Source organism: Pyxicephalus adspersus, chromosome 7 (assembly GCF_032062135.1).
Source record: "Pyxicephalus adspersus chromosome 7, UCB_Pads_2.0, whole genome shotgun sequence".
NCBI lineage: Eukaryota > Metazoa > Chordata > Amphibia > Anura > Pyxicephalidae > Pyxicephalus > Pyxicephalus adspersus.
Window position 1 is genome coordinate 38674815 of NC_092864.1, and position 27222 is coordinate 38702036.

At 37.5% G+C, this 27222-nt stretch overlaps 1 protein-coding gene across 1 annotated transcript in view; it reads left to right on the top strand.

Moving 5' to 3' along the window:
- The first annotated feature begins 585 nt into the window (after positions 1–585).
- Positions 586–27222, top strand: part of LYPD6 (LY6/PLAUR domain containing 6) — a 40444-nt gene continuing 13807 nt past the window's right edge. The window contains exon 1 of the mRNA XM_072418142.1: positions 586–674. The gene's annotated coding sequence lies outside the window, so the exon portion shown is untranslated. The remainder of the gene's footprint in view (positions 675–27222) is intronic.

The window sequence follows — 27222 nt, forward strand, 5'->3', positions numbered from 1 at the left end:
GATGATAGATCAATAGATAGATAGATAGATAGATAGATAGATAGATAGATATATAGATAGATAGATTGACTATAGACTGTACTAAACATTAATATGCATAAACAATAACATACATAAAGACCTTAACATATAACTATGGTAGGGACATTAGATTGTGAGCTCCTTTGAGGGACAGATAGTCACATGACTGTGGACTTTGTACAGCGCTGCGTAATATGATGGCGCTTCATAAATACTGTATAATAATAATAATAATAATAATAATAGATAGATAGATAGATAGATAGATAGATAGATAGATAGATAGATAGATAGAGGTGAATTGGAGGGGGTGATCATTAGATAGATGGCGGTGTGTCCGCCCTGGTTGTGTGTTCTTTCCAGGAGTTGATGTCCTGTAGTTGAACATGAAATTGATCTCCTCCCCCCCCAGCAGATCACACAGGGATGGGCAGACTAGCATTCCCCATCATCCAATCCCAGCTGACATTTTCCTCCCTATCCACACCCAGTGGGAGGCGATTGGCTGCTTGGAGCAGCAGAACCAGGCACTGTCTTGCTGTATCATAATGTATTCAGTGTGTCCAGCTCCCAGGCAGGCTGCTGAGCTCCCACAATACACACAATACACCAGCTGCTGGTTACTGTAGCACAACAAGCCATGGATTACCAGGGTGAGTAAAAAGGGGTTAAACTCAACTAGTGACTGCGTATAAACTAATCCAAACCGGGAACCTAACTTGCCAAAAATAGTTCAAATCTTCAAGGTTGGATTTAGGAGAATAGGAGAGACTGAACTGTGCAAAACTTCACTAGAAGAAAAAAAAAGTTTATACAAAGTTTCAGGCAGGGGAGCAGCAGGTGAGGATTCTAGAAGGGGTCACATGATCAATGTAGTGTTTGACCTTTCGATGTAGCAGCCAGAAACAGGACATTGATTTGTATATTTCATGACGTAATTAAGGCTGCTTGCTTTTTACGTGTGTATTTTTATCCTCCGGTGAAGGCCATCAATGGCATAAAGGACTCTTTTGTGGGCAGCAGGGGAAGTCAAGTTATTCTTGTTACATTGTAAATCCTGGTCATTGTGGATTGCTTTATCTATAGATCACTTTTGTATCTTTGTACAGATTTTGTATCTTTTTTTAGTATCCCTTTTTATTGCTGGGCCTATTGTAAAATCCCATCCGCACACTTTTTATAAATCTACAGACTTCTGATCCGACTGATCGCCTGCAGCCATGTCATCAGACACAGATCGAGAATTTGTCTCTGATAAAAAAAACAATGACAACAAACTGGAAATATTTGTGATTGCAACTTTTTGAGCATCTAGTTTCACATACTTATTCATTTGGTAGAGGTTCCGGGTTAAAAAAATAAGTGCGCACTAAATACAGAGAACCATACAGAATAATTATAAAACAATGGCCTGCAGCAATCTATTGGGACATGGAGGTAGAATGTTGTGCCATTGATCTGTTTGGTTATTGTTATTATTTGATTGTGCGGTTTGAAACATTGTTATGAATGTTTGGTTTCTGTGTTGTCATATCGTTGGTTTTGGTACGGCTTATTATTTTCCTTGTGTCATTTGTAAGTGATCCCTACTGGATGGCAGTCTATTTTCCATTCTCATCAAAATGATGACAGTCTATAACTCAGACACAAGAATTAACCATGACAGGCTTTCGGCATTACTCAACAAGAAGCTGACAATCTATCAGCCTTTCTCAACAAAAAGTTGACTTACATCAATAAAGATTTTAAATTCACAAGTGTAATAATTCATAGCAGCTAATTAGAACTAATACTGCTGTTGTTTGATTGGCCAATGTTGGATTCTGATTGGTTGCTGTGGGTTTTTTGGAGATATTGGAGAGGTAAACCATGTGACAATTCCTTATACAGCTCTCAGGAATTCATTGATTAAATCTTTATAGTTGAGCTCTGGGGTCTTTTTTTTTTTTTTTTTTAAATATTGGAGTGTTCAACCTCGTGACGGTTCCCTATATAGTTCTCAGGAATTCATTGATAATATATTTATGGTTGAGCTTTGGGTCCTGCACCCAATAGGAGGTCTTCCCGAGCTCCTTTCTATTTTTATGTATTTTTCATTGTAGCAAATGCAACATAGGGTTCTGAAACACTTAAAGCTGGATGGGACCTTATTCCCAATGAGAATAGTTATGCCAATGCTGTTGAAGTATCATTGATATACAAGAACCGAGGTGCTGACTCAGCACATTAGTCTACAACTATAACCTTAACATTAAATCAGGGTAGACTGGCGCTTTAAGAATTTAAGCTCTGTATTGAGTAAGGCCGTGTTTGTTTTTCTGGCATATTTTTGAAATTATGTAACAAGAACTTTGAAGAGAGTGCTATAAGTAATTGCTGTACAATTACTTGATGTGTAAAAAGAGTTTCAAGAGTTTTCTGAGATAAATGAATAAGCCACTCGGCTGCCCTAGAAGGCAAAATGCACCACTCATAATCATCATACAGAGAAATATTCCAGCTTTTGGGAAAATCTTAGTTTAGGTAAATTCTAACTTTTTTCTAAGGAGAATAAGTGTTAAACATGCAGATGCAATTTCGAAGAATTGGTTGTGTTGCAGGAAAATCACCAAGGGTCTGGGTAGTTTTGGAGTAGGGGGTTGAGGACAGATAGATGTTATGCAGCACAATGATGCATTTATATGCATATATAAATATGCATATGCAATATGCATATGCAATATGCATACTGTATGCATGGTAGGTCATATAAAGGGTCAGATCCATCAGGATTAGCACACTTTGCAATTTTGTGTTTGTTTTAATATATACAAATTGTATTTGTTATGTTGGCAACATTAGTTGCATCATGTTGTGTTTTATAGTGTAGTCTATTGTAAATATTTATACCCGCATAGATTTGGGTTTAATAAATAATGTAAATGATAATAAATAACCTGTAATAATATCATACATAGCTCAATCCTAGCTGTTTTGGTTCTTTCTCCATCATTGTCGCTGTTGCTTTTTGTATGGTTTTATGGAATAAACCTGCATGATTGTTGGAATGGGCACCTTGTATCATCAATATACCCCACTTAGATTGGCACCCATAGTAAAGTCAGTTGTACACTATGCAACTCTCTGTTAATCGTATTTTTAATTGACGTGATTGCAGTTACAAATAATTCAAATTCCTCCTATCGATCACAAGTATTTATTTCTTCAATATCCCATCTGTATTACAAATCATTATTATATCCTTTATATCTAAATATTACCATTATATCTAACGGAAATATTTATTGTGACACAGTCATTTGGATTTTAGTACCATGGTTGACCAAATCGCGAAAAACAAAATGTCTTGTACAAGTAACTTTCATGTACTTGTTATAGTTTTCCTGAATTTTTGCTCAGGTTGATTTTTTTGTTGAACATCTAACTGATTGTAAATATCACCTAGTATATGGCTAGCTTAAAGCTTTATAGACATGTTAGATATTTGTCAACTGAAACATTCTTGACCACCCTGGGCAAAATCTGTTTATTTTGAGGGGATATTCAGGGGGAGAAATAGGCAGGGTGCCTACTGCTTATCTCCCCCCCTCCATGGAGCAGAAGAGCTAAAGAGAACCATAGAGTGAAAGTTTATGGAAACGCTAACAATGAACTTCTTGTCCTAGGGTGACAACACTGCTGCTTCACAGATACAGTACATTAAATGTGTTGTCACCCTAGGAAAGGTAATTAAATTCTAAAATTAGAAAAAAAAAGATTGGTAATCTACAAATATATGTACGGTATATATATAAAATCTTTGTTGTTGGTTTTGCATACACTTACGGGAATGCTTTGCTTCTACCTATTTCCTTTTTTTGACTTTGCATCATACTGTCCTTTCTTATATACAGAGAGGATTTCTAACATCTTCTATATGTCACCATAATGACAGACCATAATTGTCACTCACACTGGCTGGCAATGACGGACCAAAGGGGAATTTTACTTTTTCTTCAATATTAAATATTCGTGTTAAAATCTTCAGTAAAGTTGACCATTTAGCCTGGTGACTTTTTATGTTCAATTTTTAAATTGTCCTTTTTTAATAATATATTTTTTCTTATTGATCCAAAGATTCTCAGCTGTTGTCTTACAAACATGATAGACACATAACAATGTATAAGACACCTAAGATAGCATCTCCACCTTGCTTGCTGTACCTTGTCAAACTTTATGGTAAGCCTACAGCCTAACATACACTGAAATTCCAACCCTCCCTGCACAGCTTTTATTGCGGTCACACTGTTCACTTTAACCCTTGGGGCTTGTTATCACAAGAGCATTGCATTATTGGGTGTGTAATACTTCAATGCATGGCAATGCACAGCACATGAATTGGTGCATGGGTTGCCAATCCTTGGTAATGGCACCCCAAATGCACCTTATTAACGCAGCACACTGTGTGTTGCATTTTGAAATATACAGCACACACTACGTTTGTGTGTGATGTGTTGGGCAGCCTATTCAAATAAATGAGCTGCTGAATGCAATGTATAGCAATGTACATTGCATTGCATTTGCAAAACGCCTTGCACACCTGTAATGGGAACAAGCCCCCTTTTTTTTCTTTCTTTTATATTTAAAATGCTCAACTCCAACAAAACTTTTTCTTTGATTTTGGTAACATAGGGAAGAACAGAAATCCCTGTTTGTGGTCATGCTCCCTATTATCCCCTGGCTAGAGCTGGGTTTAATGAACTCATTGTATGATATTTACTAAACTAGTGAATGGAGCCAATAAAGGTCCACAAATCGAGCTAGTTATTGAAAGTCATATAGAAAGCCATCGCTGTCCTGACAGATACATCTTTGTAATGGTTATTTAACATATTTTCCATCAGATACATAAAAGAAGTGTAATTCCCTTTGCAAAGCATGACATCAGATTGCTAGCATGTTAAGATAGAATGGATGTTATGGGACCCTGTAGGAATATTTGCGGCTGAGCTGATGAAGGATACATAGAGATGATTTGGTCCCCAGACAGTACAGGACTGTGTAAGGATATCTTGATTGACAAGAATGAATATCTAGTAAATTTAAAATAATTAGTTATTATTATTATTATTATTATTATTAATAAACAGGATTTATATAGCGCCAACATATTACGCAGCGCTGTACATTAAATTAGTTTGGGAAATACAATAAACGTTCAGCTTAAAGTGTCACCAAACCCTAAGCTACAACCACCAGTGTATATTGTAATGGTAATGCCACTATGTTTTTTAGTTATGTATGTAAAACAAGCTGGTGGTTTACTCTGGTCCCTGCAAACTAAAAGGGCTTGCTGAATTTTCATGGCATAGACCTCTAGCTTTATAATGAGCTCTGGTCTTGACAATGACATGTGTGCCACGGAGGGCGGCTACATTATCTGTACAGGACAGGCAGCATCAGGCAAGCCATAAGTAGTGCTGAAACAGTTAAAAAAATGTCTGCACTTAAAGCATTTGTATGAATCACTGGAGCCTTAGGGGTCTATTTATAAACCAGCGAATCTGACATTCACTGAAACATTCCTTGGTGGATAGCCGAATGTTGCCATTGAAAAACAACGACCTGAAAGATTCTCCACCAAGGAATGTTTCAGTGAATGTCGTGTTCACTGCTTTAAAACTAGACCCCATAGAGTTAATTTCGTTAGTATATTCTATACGTAATCGGGGACATTAAACCAATGCATGTTGCTTGGTCATGGATACACAGGTTTGCTTTAACCATGTCACGCTCAATATTGGGCAGCTGGATTTTTATTCTTCTGCTATAGGCTTAGCATAAAAAAAGAGCCCATTTTAAGGATAAACAAGGCTTTCTGTTACTGATATGATCAAGCAAAAATGGTTTTATTTTAATGCATAATATAAATATATGCAAATATATAAATATAAAAAGTATTAGTATACTACCCTGATCTCTAGCAGAACTCTAAGTCAGCAATTACATTGTCTGCATTCTCTAATTGCAGGTTAAAATGTAAGAATGGCAGTGCAAAGTGTAGGAATCAACCAATTAGAACAGTCAGTCCAATAAAGATCAATTCCTATTGGTTGTTCAGGATTCTGCACTTTGTGCAGTCACAACCCTGCACCTTCTGATGGAGTAAATCCTTTATGTCAGATCTTTAAAATAACTGATTACACAGATTAATCCTTCACGCCATATTTTGAATTACAGTTCCCCACAGAAAAGAAATAAGATAATTATGATCTTAGCTAAAGAGCTTAAAGGAGCAAAGCCGCGCTCATCACACAAGTGTACAATCCCTCGCAGATGTCCCAGGTGTCTCAGCACCTTCCACCTCCCGTACCATTTAGCCAAAATGTCAGAAAGCAATGTGACCAGCAGCTGTAAATTATGTTGTTCAGGAAAAAGACATAAAAGGTAAATATATTGGCTGGAATTTTTAATTCCACAACGGGCTTATACATGCACTTTTGTTATGTTGATTTATTGATGTTTATCTATGAATTAGGTTGTGAAAAGTACAGTGATCCTAAAGCTGAACTCCAGGCCTACCCTCAGTCTTTCACAGTTGTACCAGTTCCTTTTCTGTACTGAACACGCTTAGTTTGATTTCACTGCACACTGTGATCTTCTCACATTGTGCAATAAAAACTGCAGCAAGGCGGATACAGCCCACCTCATATCTGTCATCATCTAGCCCTAGCCCACCTCTTTTATTATTGGATTTCAGATTCTTCAATCATGGGGACTCATGAGCATCATATGTAGGCATCACACAGCTCCCTCTTTATAGAAAGCTATTTGCAGAACTCTGCCGACCATTTCCACCAACTATTATTATTATTATTATTAATAATAATAAAATTAATAAACAGGTAATATATAGCAACAACATTTTACGCAGCGCTGTATAATAAATAGGGGTAGGAAATGAGAGACAGGTACAAACAATGACACAGGTGAAGGAGAGGACCCTGCCCAGAAGAGCTTACAATCTAAGAGGAGGGGTAAGTAGCACACAAAAAGGGGAGATCCATGGGGGATGGGGCGTCTGCTGCATTGTACAGACTTGGTGATGATCTTTTTGGATCAGAGACCCGGTATGTAATGAAAATGTAATGAAAGGGTATGTACTGAAAAGGTTTTATTTAGTAATTTTATTAGTACATTGATAAGAAAATGATGATCCAGGGAGGATGAATATAAACAGATTAAACTTCAGATGTCATGGTCTTTATAAGTGTCGGTCAGATCCAATTGGAGTCGATTCTGACTCGGAACGGAACTATTTCATCCTTGGATCAGAATTTAAGCAATCTGAGTTTTGATCTGACATTACTTTACCAGTCATTTACAGACATTGGATGAATATACCTGCCATTGTCTGACCTCCAGATACATTAGGTGGGTCCATACTTGTCGTTGACAGGTTCAATAAAAAAATGTTGACTTAGAATTTCCAAATCCAGTTTATTTCTTGTCTGATCTAACTTCAAATTGATTCAAATTGAAGTTGGTTTTTTAAAAGTTCCGAGCACCACTAGCCTTATATAATACAAAAATATATTGGGTGAATCAATACTTTTACTGTTAAAGACACAGCCAGTGAAAATGCTACTTTCTCCTAGGGGAATTCTAAAATGAAGGTGTGTGATATATGAAGAGATGAACAAATACTGTGCTAAGATTCTTAGAATACCTACAATGAAAGTGATATAATGACACCCACTGTCTCTTGCCATATAACTGCTACAATGATATAAATACCAATGCTTTCTCTATATTTCTTGTATGCATTATGAGTTTTGTATTAGTTAATGCTAATTGTAATGAAGAACCCAAAGGTGTCTCTTGAATCTCTTGAATTCTCCAGGTCTTTGTGTTTTAATGGCAGTATTTGATTCTCCACCAGGGAATGTTTCAGTGAATTTCAGATTCAAGGCTTTTTAAATAGACCCCAAACACTGGATCTGATTTAATAAAGCTCTCCAAGGCTGGGGAAGATACATTTTCATCAGTGAATCTGGGTGATCCAGTAAACCCGAAATTTATTTTTTAAGAAATTTTCTATTTGTTAGCAAATGTTTTCAATCCTGGAAGAGAACCATTCTAGGTTTTCTGAATCACTCAGCTTCACTGATGTAAATGTATCTTCACCAGCCTTGGAGAGCTTTAATAAATCAGGAAAATGTTAAAATAAAAATGTAACACAACAATTGATTGCCTGTTCATCAGTTCATGTCAGAATGTTGTGTTATGTCCATAGACAAGAAGTTAAACCTTTATAGGCTTTTTTGGAGGGGAGGGTGCAAAAAAGTAAAAAGTTTGGAACAGTATATTGAATGGAAAAAACATGGCAGACATGAGTGTAGTAAAATTTGCAATTATTCTGGATTTATTGGGGTGTAAATTTAACTTCCGGTTTGATTGTTACCTCAAGCAGTGCATCAGTCACACAGGTCATGACATTTCAAGGGGTGCACGGTGCACCAAAAAATCCCCCACCACTCTCAATGTTGACTTGATTGCAAAGTAAAATTTGAATTTTTTGACAATTACAAAAAATCATGTTGGCTGAGGAACAAAAGATGATTATCAATCATGTTTAATTGCAAAACAGCCTGTAGGAATGATAAATCTTCTCTGGATTTTATTACAAAAGTGGAATTTATGTTTATAAACCCGTTGGAACAAATTACCCTTTAATCAATACCATATATTTGACTGTTTTATCAGATCAATACTAAATCAATTATTTTTCAATTTGATCAGCTAAAAGTGATTGATATCAAATGTAAAATACAAAAAACTCTATCCAATTTCGAAAATTTTCAATAACCGTGCATGTATCTGATTGGTGTTTGAGACCTTTTGATATGTTTCTGATTGAATTTTGACACATGTGCAGGTACACTAACATTCAATAATTTAGAGATTGATTGAGGGAGAATATAATGATTAATTTGCATATTGATTGGTTACAAAGAATTATTAATAAAGAATCTGTTGTGCATTGATTGGAATATGTGATGGTTGATATTAGGCAGTCAGGTAAGTCAGAACATATATGACTTGCTTTAATAAGTGCAGTCCACCTGGATAGCTATACCAATGGCAGGTCACCAATGGACCTGCAGCCTCCCCTGTCCATAGTACAGAATGGAGCCATGTGTACAGCATTTGTTCATTGATCTGTCATCGGAAACGATCATGAAAGATTGTTTCCATTGACAGTGCTCTGATGTGTGTACATAGCTTACACTACATGGATCTTTCCTAAAGCATGACTTTGTGGCCCCTGGTGTAGCCACACACTGAGGATCAATGGACTGCGGCGTGGTTTTCCTTTAATGAGAGCTCTATAAATGTCTATACTTGTATCACCAGAGAGGGCATGTTTATATAATGTAGAGATAAGGATAAAGATTCTGCTGGGAAAATTAATTCTGGCTAATCGGGTTTTAAGTGACAGAGGGTGTTGCAAGACACACAGACATTACTGATTATTTCATGTCTGTGCGAACTTAAAATGCATTCCAAGGAAATAATCTGTTTTGTGCTGTATGTATGTATACCGCCCCACCCCTATGTTATCTCACTGCCAGTGAAAAATCTGTGATGACCACACAGGTGCATGTGGGACTTATCAACACTGTACTTCCCCAGCCGAATAAATGGTTAAATGATGAGGCAGGGTTCTCTCCTCCTGTATCACTGTCTGTATTAGTCTGTCATTTGCAATCCCTATTTAATGTACAGGGCTGCGTAATATGTTGGCGCTATATAAATCCTGTTTATTAATAATAATAATATTAAAAGTGCAGATGAGATCAGTCAGTTGGGCTTAAATCTGGCGGCTTTTATTTGGGCAGGAACTAGACCAGTCGCTCTCAACCAGGGTTCTTTGGAACCCAAAGGTTCCTTTGGAGGTTGCTGGAGGTTATTCGAGTTTTGGGTGATTGACCTTTTATTGAATGGTGCCTGCCTAGTTTCAGGTTCAACACCCTTCTCAGGACCAATGAGTTTGCAGGTTCTTGCTATGTTTTTGTGGGTTTCCTCCCACATTCCAAAAACATGCAGTCAGGTTCATTGGCTTCCCCTAAAATTGACCTTAGACTGTGTTAATGACATATGACTATGGTAGGGACAGCTGATGACATAACTATAGACTTTGTAAAGCGCTGCGTAATATGTTAGCGCTATACAAATACTTTGTAATAATAATAATATAAAATTGGAAATAAAATTGATATAACCTGTTTATATTGTATACTACACGTCACCACCTTTTTGATTGTGAGCTTGATTGAGCGGGGGCCTTAATCTTGGTATTTAAGCAGATATGTCATGTACAGGCCCTATGTATTAGTTGTGGTTATAAAAATAAGATAATAATAAACTAGAAAACGAACAAACTTAAGATTGGATTAGAGCTCATGTTAATGCTTGTGCATTAATGCACCGAAAAGAGGTTGATGGGCCCTAAGCCCTTGGAGTGCTATTTAGAACTATGGCAGCACATGTATTGCAGCACACCACAATCCAAAGTAATTCTCTTCAATGTTCTACATCTAAAATAGTTCCTCTCCATTCTAATGTATTAGTGGCCTGTTAATGTGAATAGATTGTCTTAACGTAAATCACATTCATCTCATAGTTGACTTGTGAACCTTTCCCCAAACTGGTGTAACCAGTGGAGGATTTCTACTCACCAGTTCTATTAACAAGCATAAAATCTTAGCTTTTCTATACTGCCCACATATTTTTGCTCCTAAACCCATGTGTTAAAAGCTGTGGGAGCATTTCTTCATATTTCTTCTGAAGTTGCAGTGGATGATGGTGGTTTAAATAACTTTACATTGATAACTGAAATGCTTCAGCTTTGTGTCAAATGTCTTGCACTTCCAGGATGACCAGTAAAGGAAAGTGGATAATAAGTTTGAACTTCCCAAGTAATAGAGGCATTTTGTTGTTGATAGGGGTATTAGAACATTATAATGTTTCCTGGTATGAATCCTGAGACCTGTAGGTCCTTCTGGACGTCAATCTTTTGTTGTGTGAAGAGTTGTGCTGGTGGTCTATTCTGCTTGTCTTTTGTATGCTGAATGTGTTCAGGTTGGACGACTTGTATGATTATCTCACCTTGTCTCCGAACCCATCTCCCACCATGACAGGCACATGACGTGGAGTCACAAAAACAGGCCTTTGCTTTCATTCTTCTTTAGTGACCTATGCTGACCCGTGGGCCCAAAAACATCTCAGTAAATGAAATTCAGTGACATGTGTGGATGTTATGGTGGAGTAGCGGGTACAGCTGTTAAACAGTGTCACTGCTCTGAGGCATTCTGTGATGGCTGGTGACATTTACACGTATTGCTTTAATGGGAAGGAAATTTTTTTGTTCTGCTTCTGTGATCCTGATAATAAACGAGAAGAATATTTAAAAAAAAAAAAAAAGATAATATTGTATGTGACAACCAGATAAAGTTCAGTTATCAAGTTGATGTTTTAAATGTTTATGAAATTCTTGGATGCAAAGTATGTTCTTGCTTTTGAATATCCAATAATCTCCTATTTGCCAAATCTGATTCAGTGTCACCCACCATAAAGGTGCGTACACACTTCCAATTTTTATTGTTCCAATCGAACGACGATCGATTGGGCAAAAAAATAGTTCGTAAAAAAGTAACCAACGACGCCGACGAACGAGGAAACTCGTTGGAAACGAACGACCGGACCGGTGGATCGGATTGGACGACGATCGTTGAACATCGTTCGTGTGTACGGTCATTCGTTGATCGTCCATGGGCTGAGCATGCGTAATGAACGAACGTTCGTTCACTTTCCTGTCGTGCACATAGTTCCTCTATCGTTCAAACGATCGTATCTATTGTGTGTACAATATCTACGAACGATCGTGTCGTTATCTCTATGTGCAGGATCGGTGCTATACGATCGTTCGTAGATATCGTGCAGGATCGTTCGTCGTTCGTTTTCCAACGATAATAATTGGAAGTGTGTACATAGCTTAAGACTGACTTTGGTCTTTGACTATTTTCTCACACTGAAAGAAAGTAATACAAAATCCATGTATTTTGGAGCTGTTAGGTCTTGATCTAGAGAATGATTCATCGTGAGCCATACAGTATAAGTAATAATCACCCTTTTCCTGTAACCTAAAACAACTCCAGGAAAAACTTTTTTTTATATAGTTTTAGATAGAATAGAAGGCATAGAACTAGTATCTCCTCAGCCAACAGCAGCAATAAAATACCTTTTTTAGTGCAGTAAAAATACTTAGTAGGTATACTAAAAGTACTTAGTATAGATAAATATTTGTTATCTATATCTTAAAAAGAAGGATTTCCTTTCATTCCTTGGCCAGATATCAACTTGAATGTCAGATATTCAGGATAAAAAAATGTTAAATGAAGGGTGCATGGTTGCTGCTGTATCACCACATTTGTTTTCTCTTGTAATCTGAAATTTTTTATTATTATACAGTATTTATGTAGCACCATCATATTACACAGTGCTGTACAAAGTCTAGAGTCATGTCACTAGCTTTCCCTCAAAGGAGCTCACACTCTAATGTGCCTACCATAGTCATATGTCATTAATACAGCCTAAGGTGAATTTTGCGGAAGCCAATTAACCTAGCTGCATGTTTTGGGGATGTAGGAGGAAACCGGAGTACCCGGGGGAAACCCACACAAACACAGGGGGAATGTGCAAACTCCATGCAGATAGTGTCCTAGCTTAGATTCGAACCTGGCACCTAGTGCTGCAAAGGCCACAGAGCTAACCTCTGAGCCATTGTGCTACCCTTATTATTTACAATTTACCACATTTAACTTCAGTGCATATAATTGCACATACCTCTGAGCCACCATGCTGCCCTTATTCATTATTCATACAAAACACTTAAATTTGTTCAGTATTGTCCTCATTGTGGTGTTCTCAGGATGGAACACCTACAGCAGCCATTACAATAGCCCTAAATCTTCATGTTGGATGTTCCATTTAGTTTCCATTGAGGAAACTGCCAGAAATGGAAGAAAGATATGAACTATGCCAAAGGTTCTTTGCTGGATCCCAGTGAAATATCACTTTTGAATAATTTGTTCATATAATACATACTTATATGCACAAACTTTTTTTTTCATGTGCCTGTAGTTGCAATTAGGTTGTGAAAAAACTATTTTCATAATGGTATACATTTCCCTTTTAGGGCCTGATCATTTTGGATGAGCCTATGTCAGCCTGGGGAGCTCCCAGGGCCAGCTTCCATTGGACCTAATTAAATAAAGCTCGCCAAGACTGGAGAGCATAGACTATAATAGGAGAAGCTGGATGATCCAACAAACCTGGAATGGATATAAGCCTGGAATAGATTTTTATGAAATCTAATTTAGGTTTGCTGGGTCACTCAGGTTCTGTCATGATAGCCTATCTTCTCCAGTCTTGGTGAGCTTTATTCAATCAGGCCTATTGGGTCAAAGTCTCCACAGAACAACCAAGCTTGGGGATTGCTGGTCAGTTACCCAGTTCTTTATTGAAGGGAGGAAAGCAGAAGAATCATATGTATCTCTATTTTCTCCAGCTTTGGTGGGTGAATAGGATGGTGAAAAAGGTATTAGATGATAATTGTGCACTCCTAACCTCCCCACTCTAGTAGAGTAGATGTGTTATTGTGCCCTGAATAGACAAAGTACACAATCACAATAATGGGGGAGTAGAAGGTTTGCTAACTTGTCACAGTTAATTCAGTCTCCAGATAACCAGTCTTTCTTATGATAATAAAGACTAATGGCAAGGCCTCTATCACACACACACTTAGGTAGGGGATTTACATCCTTTGTGTAGAGTGTGAGAGGTGAGTTGTTGGACAATAGACACTCAGGTAGTGATTACCTGAGTTTATCTAATGACATATTTCACCCTATCTAGGAAACCATTTAAATATGTGTGGGGTCAATACCTGTGCCTGTTTATCAAACCAAATGATTTTTATTGTCAGGTTACTCAAAGGGCACAAGATAACATTCCTGTGTTGCTTGTCATTAAAAGAAGACTGCCTGAGACTAATAAAAATCAGGTCTGGGAAAATAGGAATAGAGAATTTAAGTAGATTGTTTTGCTGGGGGTAGGGATTTACAGTTAATATTGTCATCATGTATTTTATGGTGCTGAATCTTCTTCTTTCCTTCTTCCACATATGCTGCCTTCTTTCTTAGCTCCTTGATGGGCCACTGATGATGATAACTCTGGAAAACATCTTACAGATGCCAGTTGTGTACACCACACTGCACAAAAAAGGCTTTTTGACAGAATACACATACACATACAAAGGCCATTCTTCTGAAACCTTTCTAGTTTTTTCAGCTTTATATTCAATTTATATTCTAACTGAACAATATAAGGCTTGCCAAAAAAAGTGCTTTGTTTTCCACTGTTGGTTGGGCCACTTAGTCTCCACCACAAGTGCCTGTAACATGGTGACAACCCAGGAGAGCAAGGAATTTACCTTTTGTCTGTATTTCCTCCCAAAAATTAGCAGTGCACTTTCTTAAAAGTGAGAATACCTAGGTAGTCCTCTGCCTTTAGCTGTATAACTGTGATCAAAGGCACTCTGCTTCTTTCTCAGGAGATTTGGTGATTAGTTTTTTGCCTTTTGTCTGCCTTTTTTTAGAGTTTTCTTCGTTTTTATGCCCGGCTCATATCTGCTTGCTTGGCTGCAGACTTGTGCATTGCATTCTGAGCTTTCGTGCGTGGTCCATTTATTTGAGTCTGGAAATACTCATTGTAACACAGGTCTAGTGCATGTGTGCTGGTGTGACATTCAGAAAGAATGGCACTGCAAAGCATTTTCATGGGTAACACACCCAATAATTCAACATGAAAAGTAGTGTGAGCAAGAAATATGCTTTCATTTTGTTCCCTTCTCTGTAACAATGAGATCCAATTGACTGACGTAGGCAAAATTTTTCATTATACTAGTCTTTGTAAAGATTTGTTTTGCACTATTTACAGCTCTTAAACAGAGGCAGTTAATGTCTTGAGGTGTGTGGCTATTTTCACATTTGTATGTGTTGGGGCAAACTGATCTATAGTGAGATATTACCACCCCCTAATTACTTTTGTATACCTCCTCCCAGCTATGCTTGGACTGACATCAGCCAACTCCTGATGTTTAATAATAGCTTTGATATTCTGATAAGGTTGGGGCAACACCCGTCATTGTTTAGCAGAATGTGCCTCTCCTCCCAGGAATTGGCACAATTTGCATTAGAAAAACCTGAGCTCACCTGTCATGTTAGAAGGGAATGGGCAGGACGACTTTTGTTTGTACAATATTCATACCTTTCTAGCATCAAATTTAAAGACAAAGGACACTACAGGGCTCTTAATCCATTATATGGACCATGAATAAGTAAAAAGGGTTGGACAAACTGACAACTACTATTTATCCTTTATACATATATATATAGGACACAAAAAGTTTTTTTTATGTTTATGTACCATTTATATTCATCAGCCCAAGAGTAACCATTTAGAAGGAAAGAGGGATAGAGGAATCTGTTTCCAAGAGAGACTGTTCCTCCAATGGTGAAACTATAAATATTCATGTTAGACTTCCCTACACTGCCTGTTCCCAGCCTTTTTGAGTCGTGTGGTGGTCATAGTTGTCTGCCACACGCTCAACTGTGATCTCAAACTCTCCCATTCAAGTGCAAGCAAGAGGTTAGGACCCATTTTTTTGGCACGTGGCTGCAGCAGATCACAGTACTTTCCACTTTTGGCTGAGCTGTTGTAGTTTGAAGATTCGCCAATGCAGATATGCATGAGGTTCATATCAGGTACTACTTGCCTAAAAAATACAAATAGTGAAACAATTAGATTCCACAATAGTCCTAAACAAAACCTAAACCGATTCCATCCAGTGGGCCTGATTTAATACAACCTCCAAAACTGGTGAGGGCAGACTATCATGGGAGAACCTTGAATGGATTTTTTAAAAACAATTTGCTATTAGTTGGCTAATGTTTTCAATCCTGGACTAGATCAATCTAAGGTTTGCTGTATCCCCCAGGTTTTCCCACGATAGTCTATGCTCTCCAGTCTTGGAGAGCTATAATAAATCAGGCCCAGTACATATATATATTTAAAGTCAAATATAGCCTTCCGTTACTAATCTTACAATTTTATAGAAGACATTCATATGCCACTTTTGCATTGAGGCATATCATGATCTTGGCTGTGGATGACAGGTCTGATTAAAACAGCCAATAAAATATTTTACTAGCTGCGAATTAGCTTTGATATGACTTGGGCCATTCCCTGGGCTTGCAGAGTCTGCACTCTTTGCCATTGTATCCACCGCAACTTTATAGAGTATCGTCTCATCCGGCAGCAGACAAGCATGCACAGGCAGAGTACAGTGATCCATCATTATCAAACCACAAAGACTTTGAGCTGTGATGATCCCTTGTATAACCTGCTTACATAAGACGTTTGTCTTTTTCACCTGTTCTGTAATGTCTGTCTATGACACACTGTCATATTTATCATCTCCTGCCAATTTAACTCCTAAGAGGTTCTGCTGAATTTGAACAGGCCTCCTGTACTACTCCTTTAATAATGCAAGCATAAAAGTGAACTGGACTGTGGCATTAAATACGATCAGATGTTGCAAGTAGACCTGTCATCCACACACAACTTAGGCGCTTGCCTTGTGTCTGGAACTATAATGGTATTGCCAATATCATTGGAATAATGTTCAGGGACCTAGTAGTGGGGGTCTAGTAGTGGCCACTACATGGGCCTAATGTGGTGGGCCCATTGGAACTGTCCAATTTTTATGGAGTTATGCCCTAAAAAATAAATTATCCTCTAAAGACCAAATTAAGTTACCTAAGCACATTTCAGGTGCATCAGATATAATATATTGTATTTTGCAAGCACGTTGTAAAGGGAGTTCTTCTCATTTAGGGAAAAGTGAGGTTCCCTTGACAGCCATTCACCCAAACCAACCCTTATGTTTGCCAAACACCCCAAATGCTCAGCTGGTATGCAGAGTCCTAGGAAATAACTAGTGATTTTGGGAAATAGGGGAGTATGTGACATTTTTCCTTACCCCCAGAATGCAGTGCTCAAGGCAGAGCGTATCAGTGTAATCTGGGGAGGAAAGAAAGCCTTAAGCACTGTGTAAGCCCCAACACAGACTAACAGGGTGCTGGTGTGATGTTTAGACTCATGGTTCCAACTGATGAAGGGAGTGGTGGGGACATGGTGAGGATAGGTATCAGTAGGTAATGGGAGGGTTGACATTTAAGAACAGACCCCAATGGACAAAATGGCCGTACATATCGGGTGGAGCATGTGGTAGGTCCCCCTTAACTGCTGATAGTCTAGTCCCTCTGTCTTGGTCATAACAAAACATTCCACCTACACAGCTCGCCATCTGGATGCTGCCCGTGACTCACCGTCATTTCATTGTGGTCGTCTTTGTACTTTTATTTAACAAATGTCATGTTTTGAAAGCGTAATCACCCAGCCACCTACACAGTGGTAGACATGCTGACTTTCACACATTTCCTGCAAAAGTCAACTATAGAATATATAAGTTATTGACAAGCTGACTTACATGCATCCCTGTGATTTTCAGTACTTCTTTAAAGGAGGATTTATAGCTTCCTTTTTACAAAAAATAAAATTATGTTTAAATTTGAGTTATTGAGGTAAGGTGTTAAGGTTTCCAATTCCAATTTAATCGAGGAATTTGCAAGCTTTTTTGCACAGTCCTGGATGCTGTCATAGGTATACAACTTGCACATAATTTCTACTACTTCATTACCAACTTCCCAAATTTGAGGGTCCCCATGCTAAAATCACATAATCAGTCCAAGTGTTCAAATAAAAAACTGCTATAGTATTGAGGCAATTATTAAGAAGTGACATTTATTGGGACCTAATGTACATCGACCATTCGCACAGTATAAGGAAGCCATGTATAACATATATTGTACCATTATAGAATCTCTGGATGGTCTTCCATACCCTATTCAGCTTGCTCCTATTTTCTGCTCATTTAGGATAACTCAAAACCAATCTTTTCATACTTGCCTACCGGTCTTCATCTGTCTCTTAAGTCCCTCACTGCTCATCATAGCCCCCTCCTATTGTATGATGGGTTTTCTCCTCCTCCTGTGTCATTGTCTGACATTTGCAACCCCTATTTAATGTACAGCGCTGCGTAATATGTTATATTAATACTGTTTATTATTATTATTAATATTATTATTAATAATAACAATAATAAAGATAATAATAATATATATAGTTAGTACTTATCTTAATTCCAATTCCTGCTGCACAGAATTCCCCAAAAAATGTATATATATTTCAGGGATGTGCTGAATAATCACAGACATACAAAAATAAACATATTAACCCTTAATTAAAATTGATCTTTATGTTTATTTTAATTATACCTGGACAAGAGTTAATTGCGGATCCTGTTAACATGACTTTCATAGCATTATAAGTTCTACCATACAGAATATTCTACTTAACTAATATAAAATCATACAGCAAATGTCATATCTCAATAAAGTATACTTTTTGTTTGTTTGCTAATAAATCTTTAAAAAACAGATTATCGTTATATTTTTCAGGAAGTTTGCTGTGAGATTTCTTTATACATCCTAATATATAGAACCAAGAATAGGGGGAGAATGAAAAGAATAAAACATTTGCATGTATGTATTTAAATTGTGTATTCAGCTGTTTGCCTGCAGCACTGTTAAAAGTCTCTTTTATTTGTTTGGCTTTTTAATTTTTTTTTTCTTTTGTTAATGCATTTTGTTCAATATGTTTTGTGCTGTTTTTGCAATAAAATCAGGGTTAGGTTCTTCCTGTACAACAGATGGGAAAATTTTGTTTTATGGGTTGTGTTCCTGAAAAAAATGCTGCTCTCAGCCTTAAGTAAATTTTAAGGATGTTCAAAGTGCAGTGAAATAATATTTTCTTGTTTAAAGTCAGCCTAAGGTTAATTTGGCTCCTTGGTCATTAGTAATGCGGAGTGTGAGGGTCAAGTTCATGTTTCGTATAGGAAATAGCAGTCTTCTCTGAGCAAAGCTTATATATGTAGCAATTGTTCTAGCTGACCTTTCATAAAAAAGCAATGTTTTCTTAATATATATTGATTCCCTTCTACTAAATAGGACCACGAGCATAAAAATAAAACAATTTTGGGAAAAAAAGTTGCTTACTTTACCCCTAGCTTCTGTACTGCATCTATCCTAGCTAATGCCAAGTTGCCTAAATCTTGTAAGGTGAAGCTTCAGTATAGTGCTTCCTGGGAAATTTGGAATACACTTTATTCTTTATGACCTCTCAGGAGGGATAATGATGTCACCTATGCTTAGGCATCATGGGCGCAAACTGGGGGTAAGGCAAGTATACTTAAAACTTTTTACCTATCGGAGTGGCTCCTAATCTGGGTGCCATGTAGCATGTTTCCAGTGGTGCCATTGGTAGGGTTATCACCCGGATGATCTTACTGGCCAGTTGAATTTCTCACCTGTGCCCTGCCTTCTCTATCAACTAGCCAATCACTGAGGATGCAAAGATCAACTTACCTAAAGTAGGTAGGGAGAGTGGCTGCATAAATCCAGTGCATGAACAGGTAGGTAATGGTGATTAGGGGCCGTCAATGGGGATCAGTCGCAAAAACAGCTCCTTGGTTTCTACCCTGGTGGTTTCCTTTTAACTTGAACCTAATCTATAAACCCAACAGTAGAATATTATCACTGCAACAGTAATCACGCCATGAACACATGCCCAAATATTATTCTATACATAGAACATTTTGGCCCTCTCCCTGCACAGTACAACGTCTGCTCAGATCAAACTATCTTGCTTCTAGTAGTTGTTTCCTCGCTTTGAAGACCCAAATTTCATGCACTCATCAAACTGTGGTTGAATCACATGAAAAACCGGCCCATGTTTGTGTCCCTTTGTGTCCTGTGCAGTGACAGCTCTATTTTAAACAAGTCTACTGAACTTATCTTTGATGGTATTCATTCTTGTAATAGCTAAAAATGCACTTTGCCCTTTCACCTCCCCTGGGGTGCTACACGGGATCATTATCTTCCTGTAATTTTAGGCCCCCTGTTCATGCAGCTGCTCTTCCTAAATTATTTAAATGACTTTTGTTGAGATATGAAATCTGAGAAGTTTTTGAGTGACCAGCCTCACACGTCACCCCCGGCAGTTCATGATGCTGGCACATTTTGGGTTGTGCGGATAAGTTTACAGTGAGCTTGTAAGAATTTTTTAGCTGTGCAATGCAAGGCTGGTACAAATGTGACGAGTTGGAGAGAAGCTGTTGCGGCATTAGACATTTGCCGGGAGGAGGGATTAGCTGCGGTAATCCTATTCCAACGATCGTATTCCACTAATGCTGATACATAGAACTATTTACTTCCTGTAGTAGTTTTTAAATCTTTGCAGTTTTTGCCTGAAAAAGAGGCAATTGCCATATTTTTATTCTAGGACAATGAGCAGCACAATGACTAAAATGATAATTTTATGTTATTGAAGTAATATTATTATAGAAATGAATTAGTGTTGGGATTCTTCAGGCTTTTCTTTCTTTAGAGCGGTATATCACTGTAATCATCTTTAAATTGAAATCTACCAGACTGCTGCACACACAAGTTAAGTATTTGTGAACCTTTACAATTGCTGAAAGATTTGTAATTCCGTTCCTCTAGTATTGCGATCCAGGTACCAATGGTGACCCTTTGCTTGCACTAAACAATACAGCTTGTTCACTGAAAAGAAGTCTTCCAATGGGGTAAATACGGCAATTACAATTTATAGTGAATGTAAAGGCAAACATTTTTTAGAGTAGGGAAGAATTTTTTTTTTGCTTTCCATAGGGTGCCATAGGGTGTACTGTTGGCCATTGACTCAGAAACGAAAATTAAGGAAACCCAAAAGTGTAAAGTTGACTCCAGAAGACTAAAGGGAATGTCTTCCCACAGCATTGTACATAAAATAGGGGTTGCAAATGACAGACAGATACAAACAGTGATACAGGTGAAGGAAACTATAATATTTTAGTAAACTATCCATTCCAAGTTTAGTTACCAATGGGAATGTAAGTGATGTGATATCGGCCAAATTCGGGGCACAGACAGTACTAAAATCTAACCCATCCTTGTTCTTTCTCTATTCCAACAAAATAAAAATTAAATTGTTTTGTACGAAATCACATTCTAAGGGTGAGTAAATTATTATTCTGTTCTGGTGTGATATATTGGTTTTTCGGGTGTGATAAATGTGGGCTGTGATACCACATGCAAACTCTCAAGCACAATTATTTGCTGCTGAAAGTTATAATGATGAAAGATGTAGGGGTCTATTTATCAATGTTTTCACCCAGGAGTCACACAACGTTTCCCACTATTGTACTCTATACAATTTTAAATTTAAAATCAATTTAAAAATGGGAAATTGAAAATAAAAACAATTGTGAATCTTGAGTAAAAAACATTGATGAGTAGATTTATTGGCAGCAGTATGTACACATTGGAATACATCAGACCGGCTTTTATAGGCCAACATTGTCCCACATTACAAACTTCCTAATACAAGGTGATTGCATTAGGAAGTATTGTACTGTATGAATTTAGTGTATTGGGAACTATATATTGAATGGTTGTTGCTATATATTACTCTTTCAAAATGACTTTAATAAAATATTTCCCAATCTTCATTAGGCTATTTGTTCATAATCAGGAAGAATGAGAAGATTTTTGGACCAAGATGATATTTTAGTTGTTTGATTGGAATTCTATTTTAGTTTTCAAATTGGGAACTTATTGTATCATTTTATTCATTGTGAGAAATTCCCATTCATAAGTTCCTGAATATAAATCTTCTGATCACAAAGTAAACAGAAGTCTTGGCCTCTAGATGACAAACTGTCAAATATGTTAAATTGTAGACTGAGCAAATAAAACGAGAGGTAATTGTACCATGAGATCAATGTGTCATTACAGCCGCTTGTCACATTTCCACAGTCACAAGATTAATTTGTAGGCTGATGGCGTTTATCTCCTAATTATGCGTCTTTAATTGAGGCAGGGTTGTTAAGCTTCCAGCCCTGACTGCATCAGGTCCAAAGGACAGAGAAGAGTGGGGAGAAAAGACAAGAAGGGACAGCTGTCAAGAGATGAACTATGGATGCCTTTCCCACGATTATTCTGCAACCTGGAATCCTGTTATTATTTTATCTTACCCACTGTTATCATTGTCCTACTATTTAATGTGAGGGATAAAGGTTTTTTAACACAGATTGATATTTTCTCAATTAATTTAATCAGGTATACAACACTGAGATGTTCCAGAAACTCCACAGAGAATTAGGGCTAAGCTTCAGCCTTCCATTCAGTCTTTCAAAGTGCTTCCCAGATCCTCTCTTGTACTGAATGTACTTATTCTCATTTCACTGCACACAATCATCAAGTCACAATGTGCATTAGAAGCTGCAGCACATCAGATTGAATCTCTTTTTTATCCAGAGGGACATCAAGAACCATTGAGCCCTTTCCTCCAGAGCTGAATTGTCCCTGGCTCGCCCCTTGGTATTGGATCAATGTTTGGTATAACAGAATATCCTACTAGAATGCCTTTGGTTTGTAAAAGAAAACTTGAGCATCTGGAGGAATCCCAATTAACATAGGGACAATAGGTAGAATACATGCAGACAGTTTGTTGTTGGAAATTAAACCCAAGACCCCTGATCTTCAAGACCAAAGTGCTGACCACAAATTACATGTCCTGTGCTGTTATGTTTTATGTTCCGCCATATAAAGTTGGATGCAAAGGGTCATGTGAAATTCTTGGGAAATGCCTTTTCCATGCACACATATTACCTGTGTGTGTTGGGACACTATATACTGTGTGTGCTGGGTCACTATTCCTATATTGTAAGTGGGGTCACTTTATCTATATTGGGAGCATGGAGTAGTACTGTGTTTGTTGGGATTCTATACCGTTAATGCTGGAACAATATACCTAAACTATGAGAATTGGATTAACTACTGTCTATGTTGGGATATTATAAACCATACTATTTGTGTTGGGTCTCTATACCTTTACTGTAAGTATTTAGTTCATATGCCTCTACTATGTTTGTTGGGATACTATATTGTGTGTTTGGTCACATTACTAGGATACTATAATGTGATTACTAGGATACTATACTGTGGGCATTGGGTACCTACTGTTTTTTTAAGATACAAACACATATACTGAGTGCCTGATCATCTGTGTTTTATTTGTTGATCCTGTGTACCTATAATGTGTGTGGTGGGTTTCAGTGGTGAGACACTGTACCTATATCGTATTTGTTGGGTCACTATACAAATACTGTATGCATTGGATAACTATATTTATATTTTTGTTACATTGGATCACTAAAGCTATGCTCTGTGTGTTTGGTCACTATTCTTATATTTTGTGAATAGCAATACTTTAACTGTACTGTATGTATTTGGTCACTATATTTTTTACTTTATATACATTGGATCACTATACTTTTTACTGTGTGCATTGCAATACTTTACCTATACTGTGTGAGTTGAGTCATTATAATTATACTTCATGTGCTTTGGACTGCTATACAAAAACTGTGTGACAATTACTGTGGGTCACCATACCTGTATGTTGTGTGTTGGGTCACTGTGTGCATTGGGTCCTTTTAGTTTTACCTTATGTGCATTGGGTCTTCATACCTGTATGTTGTGTTCTGGGTCAGTATAACATATACTGTGTGCATTGGGTCATTTTAGTTATACTTTATGTGCATTAAGTTACTATACCTGTAAGTGGTGTGTTGGGTCACTATAACCTATACTGCGCTAGTTGGGTCACTATACCTATTCTGTGTGCATTGCTTTACTATACCTATACTGAGTTTATTGGATCACTATATGTATACTTTATATGCATTGGATCGCTATAGCATTACTGTGTATCGAGTCACCATAACTGTATGTCATGTATTGGGTCACTATAAACTATATTGTGCTTGTTTGGGTCATTCACTTGCTTTCACCTCCCCTAATTAAACGGTTTCGAATAAGTTGCCAGGTACTTTTCTTTTATTCTGTTTCTAAGTGACAACTTGTGTATAAAATTAATGATTTCTTTTGTTTCATAACAAAAACAGACTTTTTTAGGTTTTCTATGGGCAAAATTAACATATTGTAGAAATATTCAGAAGTGGACTAAGAACAAAACTATAGTCTGAGTATTTGCTCTTACATGATTATAATTTGGCACACTTTGATACATTTTTTGACCTATATTCAGCTGGTTTTGAAATTTTGAGGTCATCGCTGTTTAATGAGCTATCTGCTTTTACATACTGTCTCCCAGCTCCTAAATAGTGCATACCAGTATTAAAGAACACAGCTTTGTAGTTGTTTCTTTTCTTTACCATGGGGCTTTGGTACCTGATACTATTTTGTATTCTCAGGAGCTGGAAGCCGTGTATTGTTAGGCAGTTGACAGGGTCACAGATATCAAACTTCAGGTGAATTTTGACAAATAACTGAAATGTTAGGCTCAGTGAAAATACATCCGAATAGAGGGCAAATATACCAAATATTTATTTATGTATAACTGCATAAAATACAATAAAGGGTTTTTTTTTTTTATAGGATATCGCAAACACTTTTATAAAGTTTGCAGAACATTTCATTACATAGGTCACATTTAAAAGAAGGATAATTATGAAAAAATTGAACAGAAGCAATTGGATCCAAAACATGAAATGCCCCCCAAGTTGCTGGGAACTATGCCCTTGTCATAAAGTAGACACTGCTGCTGTTATGGAACCTTTTCAGATTAAAAAAACACTAAAATGATTTTATAGATTTTTATTAGCCATTAAGAAAAACTCATGAACATTTCTGGAATAGAGATGCATTCCTGCTGACTGGGCTCTTGGCAACATCAACAGATGACTTCCCAGAGAACTTTTGTGCAACAGATTATTATGATGAAGCTTTTCTCAGTGTGGTAATCCCTTAAAACTAAAACAACAACCAAACCCGCAGAGTCAGCTAGTAGTTCAAAATTAGCAACACAATACCTTTAATTATCTTGACTTTCATGTTGTGAGACCAGATAGCCATTAGTATTAGCACAATTGTTAAGGTAAACACCTGAAAGGCATTTGTGCATGTCTCTGTAGGTAAGGGGGCTCTTGGATAATAGTTGTTCATAACAATGTTGAGAGATTTTTGTGGCCCCTATGTGTACTGAGCCTTGGATGACGGCATTCTTGGTTGTTAGTGAGCTGCAGCAATGGATTTGTTGCTGGCTGAGAGTTTTGTGAAAAAGAAGTCAGATCAGGCACCAGTGGGTATTATGATACTCTTGGCCACATACTCTTTGGAGAGTTCATTTTCTGATGCCGCGCAGAGCAAGAACTTTATACAGGCCTGCCTGGACAATACAGAACACATGCTAAGGTCAGGATAGGGAGATTTTGACAAGTGGCTGGTGGAATCAGGGACGGCTGAGAATAAAACTAACATGGTGAGGCTGGAGAAACTATACCACTAAATTGATGCTGGTCAACTTTCTTGATATAAGAGGCTAGGTCAGGATGACATAAATCCTGCACAGCTTTTTTGGCAGTTCTGCGGAGTGATCAGGCAGATATGAATGATCATTGCAGAAGGGACATCGCCTTTCTCTTTCTGCAATAATGACTTACCTGATCAAACTTTTTAAAACTTTGTATCTGCTTTAAGCCCAGTACAGACGTCATATGGTTGTTGCTGGAAACAATCTTTTGTGATGAACTAATGAGCAGTGTAAACACAGCACTGTTCTGTTCAATGGGGGGAGGGGGGGGGGACAAGCGAGCAGCACCCTGCTGTGCTCTCCTCCATAGAAAAGCATTGAGATAATTCCTGATTGGTCATTCATCAGTCCACCATGGCAAAACAGAAAGGCGTCAGGGGACCTCTGTACGTCAGAATTTTGTCCAAGGCGAGCGTGACCATTTATCTCGGGTAAGAACATTTGACGTGTGTACAAAGCTTAAGAAAAACAGACTACTGTCTACAAGAACTGCACAATAGGTGTCAAAGGACCGCACATTGGTCACAATGGCTTTAAAGTAAATGCACAGCCAATTACAAAAATCTCACATATGTTTTAACATGTTAATGTATTTTTCAATATATTCTTTCATTGCAATAGTAAAAGCAGGTTCAGACCTGCTTCAGGATCAAGCAATCCAGGGCTGCTCCAGGCAGCTGGTACTTTTCTAACCTCTCGGTCACTTAAAGAACCATCTACACATTTTACAGATGTAAGTGAGTGATAATAGTATGGCCACCACCATTTTTTCTCTATGGGGTTGCCACTAAGAGAAACCACATGTAATGTCTTCCCAGAGGCAATGGTCCCTTAATACCCTGGTAAACACACTGCAGCCTCACTTCCTGTATAAGCATACTCTTGCAGTAGTAATGGCAATAATGCAACAGCAGCTGTGAGCTTGCATTCAATTTTTCCTGCACTCTGGGAGCTTTAAAGTAAACCTGACTGGGAAGTTGTATCACTCACCTGATCATTTCTACAAATGGTGCCCCTTATCCTTCCATACGTGACTCTTAGTCAAAGTTCCTGGGTTCTCCTGCTCCTCCAATATGCCCAGAAACACAAAATTCACTGTCAGGATGGCTGGTACACAAGGAGAAATCACATACCTGAGCTCTCTTATTTTAAGCAAAGTCAGATCAGCACTTTCAGGTTTTCATAAAGATAACCATGTCTTGTGTATGTATGCACAAAGATGAGCACTTATAATTTACACTTACACTTACAAAATGTATCATGCATTTATACATAAATGACAATTGCATGATACATTTTGGGTATTGTAGTGCAGGCCAGAGTAAGAGGACTTTAGGTTAATTCATGATTCATATAGATTGTATTATGTTTGTGTTCACTGCACTTATTTTGAGTGTTTTTATGAAAAAATAGCATGAATTACCAGTTGCAAAAATATTGGGCCTGATTTATGAAAGCTCGCCAAGGCTGGAGAGGAAACACTTTCATCAGTGAAGCTGGGTGATCCAGCAAACCTGG